The sequence below is a fragment of the Apodemus sylvaticus genome, chromosome 1 (genome assembly GCF_947179515.1).
Source record: "Apodemus sylvaticus chromosome 1, mApoSyl1.1, whole genome shotgun sequence".
NCBI lineage: Eukaryota > Metazoa > Chordata > Mammalia > Rodentia > Muridae > Apodemus > Apodemus sylvaticus.
The window spans coordinates 198,579,457-198,590,737 of record NC_067472.1 but is presented as its reverse complement, the minus strand read 5'-3'; the positions used below and the strand labels follow the sequence as shown (position 1 = coordinate 198,590,737).

Sequence of the window (11,281 nt, the reverse complement as noted above, 5' to 3'; positions counted from 1 at the left end):
GTGCGTGTGTGTGTGTGTGTGTGTGTGTGTGTGTGTGTGTGTGTGTATATATATATATATATATATATATATATATATATATAGAGAGAGAGAGAGAGAGAGAGAGAGAGAGACAGACAGACAGACAGACAGACAGAGACAGACAGAGAGAGAGAGAGAACATTTCATCCTAAAGCAAAAGATTATACCTTTTTCTCAGCACCTCCTGGTACCTTCTCTAAGATCGATCATATAATTGGTCACAAATCAGACCTCAACAAATATAAGAAGATCGAACTAATCCCATGCCTCCTATCAGATCACTATGGAGTAACAGAGGTCTTCAATAGCAACGAAAACAACAGAAAACCCACATACACATGGAAACTGAACAATACTCTACTCAATGACACCTTCTTGGTCAAGGAAGAAATAAGGAAAGTAATCAAAGACTTTTTAGAATTTAATGAAAATGAAGGCACAACATACCAAATTTATGGGAAACAACGAAAGCAGAACTAAGAGGAAAACTCATAGCCCTGAGTGCCTCCAAAAAGAAACTGGAGAGAGCATACACTAGCAGCTTAACAGCACACCTGAAAGCCCTGGAACCAAAAGAAGCTAATTCACCCAAGAGGAGTAGGAGACAGGAAATCATCAAACTCAGGGCTGAAACCAATCAAGTAGAAACAAAGAGAACCATACAACGAATCAACAAAACCAGGAGCTGGTTCTTTGAGAAAATCAAAAAGATAGATAAACCCTTAGCCAGACTAACCAAAGGGCACAGAGACAGTATCCAAATTTACAAAATCAGAAATGAAAAAGGAGGGCAGTGGTGGGACATGCCTTCAATCCCAGCACTTGGGAGGTAGAGGCAGCAAATTTCTGAGTTCCAGACCAGCCTGGTCTGCCGAGTGCGTTCCAGAACAGCCAGCACTTCCCTGTCTCAACCCCCCCCCCCAACTAAAACCAAAAAACCAACCAAACAAACAAAAACAAACAAACAAACAGAAAACAAAAAGAAAATCCCCAAACCCAAAAAACAAAACCCAAAACCCAAAAACCAAAAAACCCAACAAAACAAACAAACAAACAAACAACAAAACCCCAAGAAATGAAAAGAGAGATATAACAACAGAAACTGAGGAAAGTAAAAAAAAAAAAAATCATCAGATCCTATTACAAAAGCCTATACTCAACACAACTGGAGAATCTGGTGGAAATGGACAATTTCCTAGACAGATACCAGATACCAAAATTAAAACAGGATCAAATAGATCATCTAAATAGTCCCAAAACCTCTAAAGAAATAGAAGGGGTCATAGAAAGTCTTCCAACCAAAAAAAGCACAGGACCAGATGGTTTTTGTGTAGAATTCTATCAGACCTTCAAAGAAGACATATCACCAATACTCTTAAAACTATTCCACAAAAGAGAAACAGAAGGAACACTGCCAAACTCATTCTATAAAGCCTCAATTATGCTGATACCAAACTCATACAAAGATCCAACACAGAAAGAGAACTTCAGGCCAATTTCCCTTATGAATATCGATGTAAAAATACTCAATAAAATTCTTGCCCACTGAATCCAAGAACACATCAAAATGATTATTCACCATGATCAAGTAGACTTCATCCCAGGGATGCAGGGATTATTCAATATAAGGAAATCCATCAATGCAATCCACTACATAAAAAAACTCAAAGAAAAAACCACATGGTAATTTCATTAGATGTTGAAAAAGTATTTGACAAAATTCAGCATCCTTTCATGCTTAAAGTCTGGGAAAGAACAGGAATTCAAGGCAAACCAGTAGCCAACATCAAACTAAATGGGGAGAAACTTGAAGCAATCCCACTAAAATCAGGGACAAGACAAGGCTGCTCCCTCTCTCCCTATTCATTCAATGTAGTTCTATTTGAAGTTCTAGCTAGAGCAATTAGACAACATAAGGATATCAAAGGGATAAAAATTGGAAAGGAAAAGTCAAACTATCATTATTTGCAGATGATATGATAGTATACTTAAGTGACCTAAAAAAATTCCACCAGAGAACTTCTACAGCTGACAAACAACTTAAGCTAAGTGACTGGATATAAAATCAATTCAAGCAAATCAGTATCCTTCCTATACTCAAAGGATAAGCAGGCTGAGAAAGAAATTAGGGAAATGACACCCTTCACAATATCCACAAACAATATAAAGTATCTTGGTGTGACTCTAACCAAACAAGTGAAAAATCTGTATGACAAGAACTTCAGGTCTCTGTAGAAGGAAATCGAAAAGACCTCAGAAAATGGAAAAATCTTCAATGCTCATGGATTGGCAGGATTGATATAGCAAAAATGTCCATTTTGCTAAAAGCAATCTACAGATTCAATGCAATCCCCATCAAAATCCCCACTAAGTTCTTCATAAAGTTAGAAAGAGCAATGCTCAGATTCATCTGGAATAACAAAAAACCCAGCATAGCTAAAACTATTCTCAACAGTAAAAGAACTTCTGGGGGAATCAGTATCCCAGACCTCAAGCAGTACTATAGAGCAATAGTGTTAAAAACTGCATGGTATTGGCACAGTGACAGGCAGGAAGATCAATGGAATAGGATTGAAGACCCAGAAATGAGCCACAGAACTATGGTCACTTGATCTTTGACAAAGGAGCAGAAAACATCCAGTGGAAAAAACATAACCTTTTCCAACAAATGGTGCTGGTTCAACTGGAGGTCAGCATGCAGAAGAATGCGCATCAATCCATTCTTATCTTCTTGTACTAAGCTCAACTACAAGTGGATTAAGAACCTCCACATAAAACCAGACATACTGAAACTAATAGAAAAGAAACTGGGGAAGACCCTTGAGGACATGGGCACATGGAAAAAATTTCTTGAACAGAACACCAATAGCTTATGCTCTAAGATCAAGAATTGACAAATGAGACCTCATAAAATTACAACATTTCTGTAAGGCAAAGGACACTATCAAAGAGACAAAATGGCAACCAGCAAATTGGGAAAAGATATTCACCAACCCTACATTAGATAGAGGGTTAATATCCAATATATACAAAGAACTCAAGAAGTTAGACTCCAGAGAACCAAATGACCCTATTAAAAATGGGGTACAGAGCTAAACAAAGAATTTTCACCTGACGAACTTCGAATGGCTGTGAAGCACCTTAAGAAATGTTCAGCATCATTAGTCATAGGGAAATGCAAATCAAAACAACCCTGAATTTTCACCTCACTCCAGTCAGAATGGTTAAGTTTAAAAACTCAGGAGACAGTTGGTGTTGGCGAGGATGTGGAGAAAGCAGAACACTCCTTCACTGCTGGTGGGAATGCAATTTGGTACAACCACTATGGAAATCAGTCTGGTGGTTCCGCAGAAAACTGGGCATGACACTTATGGAAGACCCTACTTTACCACTCCTGGGCATATACCCAGGGGATTCCCCGAATACAATAAGGACACATGTTCCACTATGTTCAAAGCAGCCTTAGTTATAATAGCCAGAAGCTGCAAAGAACCCAGATGTCCCTCAATGGAGGAATGGATACAGAAAATGTTATATATTTACACAGTGTCATACTGCTCAGCAATTAAACACAACCAATTCATGAAATTCTTAGGCAAATGGTTGGAACTGGAAAATATCATCCTAAGTGAGGTAACTTATCATAAAAGAACACACCTGGAATGCAGTCACTGTTAAGTGGGTATTAGCCCAGAAGCTCTGAATACCATAGACACAACTCACATATCAAATCATTCCCAAGAAGAAGGAAGGAGAGGGCCTTGGTCCTGGAAAGGCTTGATGCAGCATTGTTGGGGAGTACCAGAACAGAGAATTGGGAGTGGTTTGATTGGGGAATGGGCATAGAGAAGAGGGCTTATGGGACTTATGGGGAGGGGGGAACCAGGAAAGGGAAAATCATTTGGAATGTAAACAAAGTATGTAGAAAAAAAAAAAGAACCCTACCAACAGAAACAAAGGCTACTTGTCATCATCAGAACTCAGTTCTCCTACCACAGCAAGCCCTGGATATACCAACACACCGGAAAAGCAAGATTTGGATTTAAAAAATCTCATCTCATGATGCTGATAGAGAACTTTAAGAATAATATAAATTACTCCCTTAAAGAAATACAGGAGGCCACAGTTAAACAGCTCCATGCCCTTAAAAGGGAAACACAAAAATCCCTTAAAGAATTGTAGGAAAACACAATCGAACAGCTGAAAGAATTGAACAAAACCATCCAGGATCTAAAAATGGAAATAGAAACAATAAAGAAATCACAAAAGGAGACAACCCTGGAGGTCTGAAAACCTAGGAAAGAGATCAGGAGTTTTTGTGGTTAGCCCTGGGCTTGTATTTTTTTTTTTTTTTTTTTATTTTTCCAGCATGTGGCATAAACGCCTACACTTTTTTTTATTCGATATAATTTATTTACATTTCAAATGATTTCCCCTTTTCTAGCCCCCCCACTCCCCGAAAGTCCCGTAAGGCCCCTTCTCTTCCCCTGTCCTCTCACCCACCCCTTCCCACTTCCCCGTTCTGGTTTTGCTGAATACTGTTTCACTGAGTCTTTCCAGAACCAGGGGCCACTCCTCCTTTCTTCTTGTACCTCATTTGATGTGTGGATTATGTTTTGGGTATTCCAGTTTTCTAGGTTAATATCCACTTATTAGTGAGTGCATACCATGATTCACCTTTTGAGTTTGGGTTACCTCACTTAGTATGATATTCTCTAGCTCCATCCATTTGCCTAAGAATTTCATGAATTCATTGTTTCTAATGGCTGAATAGTACTCCATTGTGTAGATATACCACATTTTTTGCATCCACTCTTCTGTTGAGGGATACCTGGGTTCTTTCCAGCATCTGGCAATTATAAATAGGGCTGCTATGAACATAGTAGAACATGTATCCTTATTACATGGTGGGGAGTCTTCTGGGTATATGCCCAGGAGTGGTATAGCAGGATCTTCTGGAAGTGAGGTGCCCAGTTTTCGGAGGAACCGCCAGACTGATTTCCAGAGTGGTTGTACCAATTTGCAACCCCACCAGCAGTGGAGGAGTGTTCCTCTTTCTCCACACCCTCTCCAACACCTGCTGTCTCCTGAATTTTTAATCTTAGCCATTCTGACTGGTGTAAGATGAAATCTTAGGGTTGTTTTGATTTGCATTTCCCTAATGACTAATGAAGTTGAGCATGTTTTAAGATGCTTCTCCGCTATCCGAAGTTCTTCAGGTGAGAATTCTTTGTTTAAGTCTGTACCCCATTTTTAATAGGGTTGTTTGGTTTTCTGGAGTCTAACTTCTTGAGTTCTTTATATATATTGGATATTAGCCCTCTATCTGATGTAGGATTGGTGAAGATCTTTTCCCAATTTGTTGGTTGCCGATTTGTCCTCTTGATGGTGTCCTTTGCCTTACAGAAACTTTGTAATTTTATGAGGTCCCATTTGTCAATTCTTGCTCTTCGAGCATAAGCTATTGGTGTTCTGTTCAGAAACTTTCTCCCTGTACCGATGTCCTCAAGGCTCATGGATCGGTAGAATCAATATAGTTAAAATGGCCATTTTGCCTAAAGCACTATACAGATTCAATGCAATACCCATCAAAATCCCAACCCAATTCTTCACAGAGTTAGAAAGAGCAATTATCAAATTCATCTGGAACAACAAAAAACCCAGGATAGCTAAAACTATTCTCAGCAACAAAAGAAAATTTGGGGGAATCAGTATCCCTGACCTCAAGCAATACTACAGAGCAATAGTGTTAAAAACTGCATGGTATTGGTACAGTGACAGGCAGGAGGATCAATGGAACAGGATTGAAGATCCAGAAATGAACCCACACACCTATGGCCACTTGATCCTCGACAAAGAGGCTGAAAACATCCAATGGAAAAAAGATAGCCTTTTCAACAAATGGTGCTGGTTCAACTGGAGGTCAACATGCAGAAGAATGCGAATTGTTCCATCCTTGTCTCCTTGTACTAAGCTCAAATCCAAATGGATCAAGGACCTCCACATAAAGCCAGACACTCTGAAGCTAATAGAAAAGAAACTGGGCTTGTATTTTGATGCTAATTCTACTCCTCACAGGGAGGGCAGAACCTTCTCCCCACCTTAACTTTTCAAATAAAGGCTTGAGCCAAATGATTGGACAGGAGGTTGGAGGAGGAGCTAAGAGTTTAGGGAAGGAGCCACGAGGAGGAGGAGCTATGAGGAATCAACAGAGAAGCTGCAGAAAGAGCAGCTCTTAGCCTGGAGAAACTAACTGCAAGTTATATGGGATAACATAGATGGAAATAAAGCAGTGTAGTGGGAGATCTGCCCAATCTAGGCTTATATCTTGGTTTGTTAACTGATTGAGTTGAGATTTCTTTTACCAGGAAAGTGGGTTGGATACAAAGTAGTAACAAGTAGTCATAGATCAACAACAGAACACAAGAAATAGAAGAGAGAGTCTCAGGGGCAGAAAATACCACAGAAGACATTGACACAACAGTGAAGAAAATGCAAAAAGCAAAAAGCTCCTAACTCAAAACATTCAAGACACCCAGGAACAATGAAAAGACTGGAACATAAGAATAATAGGTATAGAAGAGAGTAAAGATTCCCAGCTCAAAGGGCCAGCAAATATATTCGACAAAATTATAGAAGAAAACCTCCCTAACTTAAAGAAAGAGATGCCCATGAATATACAAGAAGCCTCTAGAACACCAAACTGATGAACCAGAAAATAAATTTCTCCTGTCACATAATAATTAAAAATCCAAATGCACAGAACAAAGAAAGAGTATTGAAAGCAGTAAGGGAAAAATGTCAAGTAACCTATAAAGGGAGACCCATTAGAATTACACCAGACTTCTCAACAGAGACTATAAAACCAGAAGACCTTGGGTAGATGTCTTACAAACCCTAAGATAACAAAAATACCAGCCCTGGCTACTATATCCAGCAAAACTCTCAATTACCATAAATGGAGAAACCAAGATATTCCATGACAAAACCAAAATTAAACAACATCTTTCTACCAATCCAGCCCTACATGGGATAATAGAAGGAAAAGAAAAGCAAGAAATTAATCTTCTCACAATAAAACCAAAGGAAGAGAACCACACAAGCATAATTATACCTCTAACAACAAAAATAACAGAAAGCAACAATCATTGGTCCTTAGTATCTCTCAACACCAGTGGATTCAATTCCCCAATAAAAAGATATAGACTAACAGGCTGGATAAGTAAATAGGACCCAGAATTTTGCTGCATACAGCAAACCCACCTCAGTGACAAAGACAGGCACTAAAGGTAAAAGGCTGGAAAAAAATGCCAGGGAAATGGTTCCAACAAACAAGCTGGAGCAGCAATTCTTCTTTCCAATAAAATAGACTTTCAATCAAAAGTTATCAAAAAGTTGGGGAAAGACACTACATCAGAGGAAAAAATCCACCAAGATGAATTCTCAATTCTGAACATCTTTGTCCTAAATGCAAGGGCACCCACATTAGTAAAAAAAAAAAACATTACTGAAGCAAAATACACAATAAACCTCACACAATTATAGTAGGAGACTTCAACAGCCCACTCTCACCAATGGACAGATCATGAAAAAGGAAACTAGACAGGTATGCAGTGAAACTAACAGAGGTTATGAACCAAATGGACTTAACTGATATCTACAGGACATTTCACCATAAAACAAAAGAATATACCTTTTTCTCAACAACTCATGGTACCTTCTCCAAAATTGACCTTATAATCAGACACAAAACAAGCGTCAACCAATACAAGAAGATTGAAGCAATCCCATGCATCTTATCAGATCACCACAGATTAAAGCTGGTCTTCAACAACAACACAAACTAATAGGTAGCCCAATTACATGTGGAAGCTGAATAACACTCTATTCAATGATAACTTGGTCAGGGAAGAAATAAACAAAACAAGACTATAGAATTTAATGAAATGAAGGCACGACACTCCCAAAGTTATGGAACACAATGAAAGTAAACTCATAGCTCTCTGAGTGACTCCATAAAGAAACTGGAGAGAGAATACACTAGCAGTTTAACAGCACATCTGAAGGTTCTAGAACAAAAAGAAGCAAATATACCTAAGAGTAGTAGATGGCAGGAAATAATCAAACTCAGGGATGAAATCAACCAAGTAGAAACAAAAAGAACTATACAAAGAATCAACCAAAGCAGGACCTGATTCTTTGAGAAAATCAGCAAGATAGATAAACCCTTATCCAGACTAACTAGAGGGGCAGAGACAGTATACAAATAAACAAAATCTGGAATTGTCCCTGCTCCCACAGCATTGAGCTGGACTTCTCAGCCCATCCCATCAGCTGTGACATTCTTGGCTGACAGCCCCCAGCCTTCTGCTGGTGTCATCTCTGGCCTTTGTTCCGCTGAGAGCAATACAGCTGTTTTCACCTTGACAACCAAGGCTGCCTCAGGGCAGTCTCACCTGGAGACCAGCAGAGACCTGTGAGGTGTGAAGTCCTTTATCCCAGCAGGCGACCCGCTGAGAAGAGGAGCCAAGGAGTTCTTGGCCTTCTCCTTGATGTGGGGGTGGGGGGGACAGGGTTGTTTTCTAAAGGCTACATATATTGACTAAATATTAGTAAAAATGAGTCTCATTCGGCAAATGTCGTCCTGACTCATTTCTCTTTTGTCGCCTTCCTGTTTATCCCCAGAATTCTCTTCCAGGTCTCCAGTTCATGTGGCCGCGGGCGGCTACAAAAAGTGAGACAGCAACAGAAACCGAGGAAATTGAAAATATAATCAGATCCTACTACAACTGTCTATACTCAACAATACTGGAAAATCTTCCTGAAATGTACAATTTTCTAGACAGATACCAGGTATCAAAGTTAAGTCAGGATCAAATAAACCATCTAAATAGTCCTGTAATCCCCAAGGAAATAGAAGCAGTCATTAGAAAAAACAAAGCAAGCAAACAAAAAAAAACCTCAAGACCAGATGGTTTTAGTGCAGAATTCTATCAGCCCTTCCAATATCTAATATGAATCCTTCTCAAACTATTCCATAAAATAGAAGGAACAGAACCCAATTATCTTTATATGAAGCCACAGTTATACTGATACCTGAACCACACAAAGACCCAACAAAGAAAGAGAACTTCAGACCCATTTCTCTAATGAATATTGATGCAAAAATATTCAATAAAATTCTTGCAAATGGAATCCGAGAACACGTCAAAACAACCATTTATCCTAATCAAGTAGGATGTCCTTGATCTTACCTGTTAATGTGTCTGTTTTATGACAGTCCCATGCTGTTTTTATGGCTATAACTTTGAAATTGGGAATCTTGAGATCTCCGGTGTCTCTTATTGTTCAGGCTTTGGATGCTTCTGTATGAGGCAGGGATAATAGGATGGGATGGAGGAAGGAAGGGTGGAGAAGAAAATCTTTCTGATCTCTTGGAGATTGGGTCAGAGAGGAAAGAGAGACTGCAGCAGGTGTTCTGCTAAATTGTGATGATGAGACTGAGGAATTGGATCTGGAGGAGCAGAAGGAGAGGTGCAGATCTTCATCAAAATATCTGCTTCCCTGAGGGCAGGAACAAATCAACAAGTGGAAGGAAGGGGATTCTGAGGGGAATAATTGTGGGATCTGCAAGAGATTGGCACATACTTCTATAAGTGTTCTACTGCTGATCTGGGATAGGACTAGGAGACTGGGTCTGGATAAATTAAAGGACAGGTAAAGATATGCAGTTAGTCTACATGTTTTTTTGATAGGAGACCCATCTTCATTTTTTTTGGGAATCTAATAAACATTGTAAAGAAATAACTGCCATGTTTATTGAATGCTAAATCCCAAACTTTTACAAATTAAGAACCATGACAATAAGCATGTAAGATCTTGGGGGGAAATTATATAAGAGGACGTGTCCTGGAGGAAACTTAAAAGTCAGAGACCATAGTTGGACTGTTCATTTTCTTTGACCAAAAGACAGCACAGAATAGAGGGGCATCAGTATGGGTGAAATTCAACACAGTGGGACTAAGTGTTGGAAAGGCCAAGGACATCAGCACAGACATGGTCAGCTGCCAGTGGCTCGGGTTCACACTCTGGGTTATCCAAAGTGATAAAATGGAAGAGAGAGAGTTAAAGAAGAGAAATGTGGTCGCTAGGATCAGGATGGTTCATGTGGCTCTGCCCTCATGGGCAGGCTTTGGGGACAGGCTGTGGCTACAGATATACTGAACTCGCTGCTTGTGCTTATATAAGACAAGGGCCATGGAGCCACTGGCCCAGGCCATGATGACCAGACACATAATATCACTTAGGGATAAAATCACTCCTGCTAGTAAGAAACCCATTCTCTCAGGCATGGTGGAGGAACAGTATCTGTGGATTCCTTTGGCAGTCAGATTTTTACTGTTCTGTGGGGCATGTGCAATCTTGGTTACATGGACATTGAGCATGAGGTGCAGGATCCAGCAAAGGAAACAGCAGGTGCCAATCCACTTTGAGGATCTAATTCTGAGGCTCAGCCACCCAGAAGTATTGGGGTGAAGCTTAATGGCCTGAAAGCCACTGAGAAGGGAGGTGGTGCTGAGGGAGACCCCTCTGGCCACTCTGTACAAACAGAGGATAAGATTGCACTCAGCATCCACCAGAAATGATGTCAACCCAAAAGTGGCCACTGTCTGAGGGATCCCTTTGGAGAGAAGAACCAGGTTGTTTGCTGTGATGAGCTGATTGAGAATCAAGTTTGTGGGTCTCATCACTTGTGCAGTGAAAACCAGGAAGTCATGCAGATGAAAGAGGAAGGAATTGCCAAAGATTCCAACAGTGGTCTGAATGACGAACATCATTCCCCAGTTTAAATTAATGGAAACTAATGCATCCATTTTTATGAGAGGGCTGTGAGCTTCCTTTATTTGAACCAGAGAAATACAGGGATGGGTTGTTACAGTGGTTTGAATGAAAAAAACTCCAGACACTTATGGTATTTGAATAGTTTCTTCACAGTCGATGGCACTGTTTATGACATTATGATCCTTTAGGAAATGATACCTTGCTGGAGGAAAACCATCACTGGGAAGGAGAGAGGAAACCTTGAGTGTGGAGAGCCCGACCCCATATTCTGCTGTTTTTCTTGTGCCTTTAATCATCCAGCCTCCTACTCAATTCCCGCATGTGGTAGGCAGAGGCAGGCACCTTATTGCAGAAATCATTCATCTAGCAGTGAGGTATTGTTTACATTGAGTTTAAGCAGATTTGTTTAGCACAATTC

General features: G+C 39.9%; 1 pseudogene; it reads right to left on the bottom strand.

Moving 5' to 3' along the window:
• Positions 1 to 9,941: 9,941 nt before the first annotated feature.
• LOC127684334 (vomeronasal type-1 receptor 1-like) lies at positions 9,942 to 10,895 on the bottom strand (annotated as a pseudogene).
• Between the last annotated feature and the right edge of the window lie 386 nt (positions 10,896 to 11,281).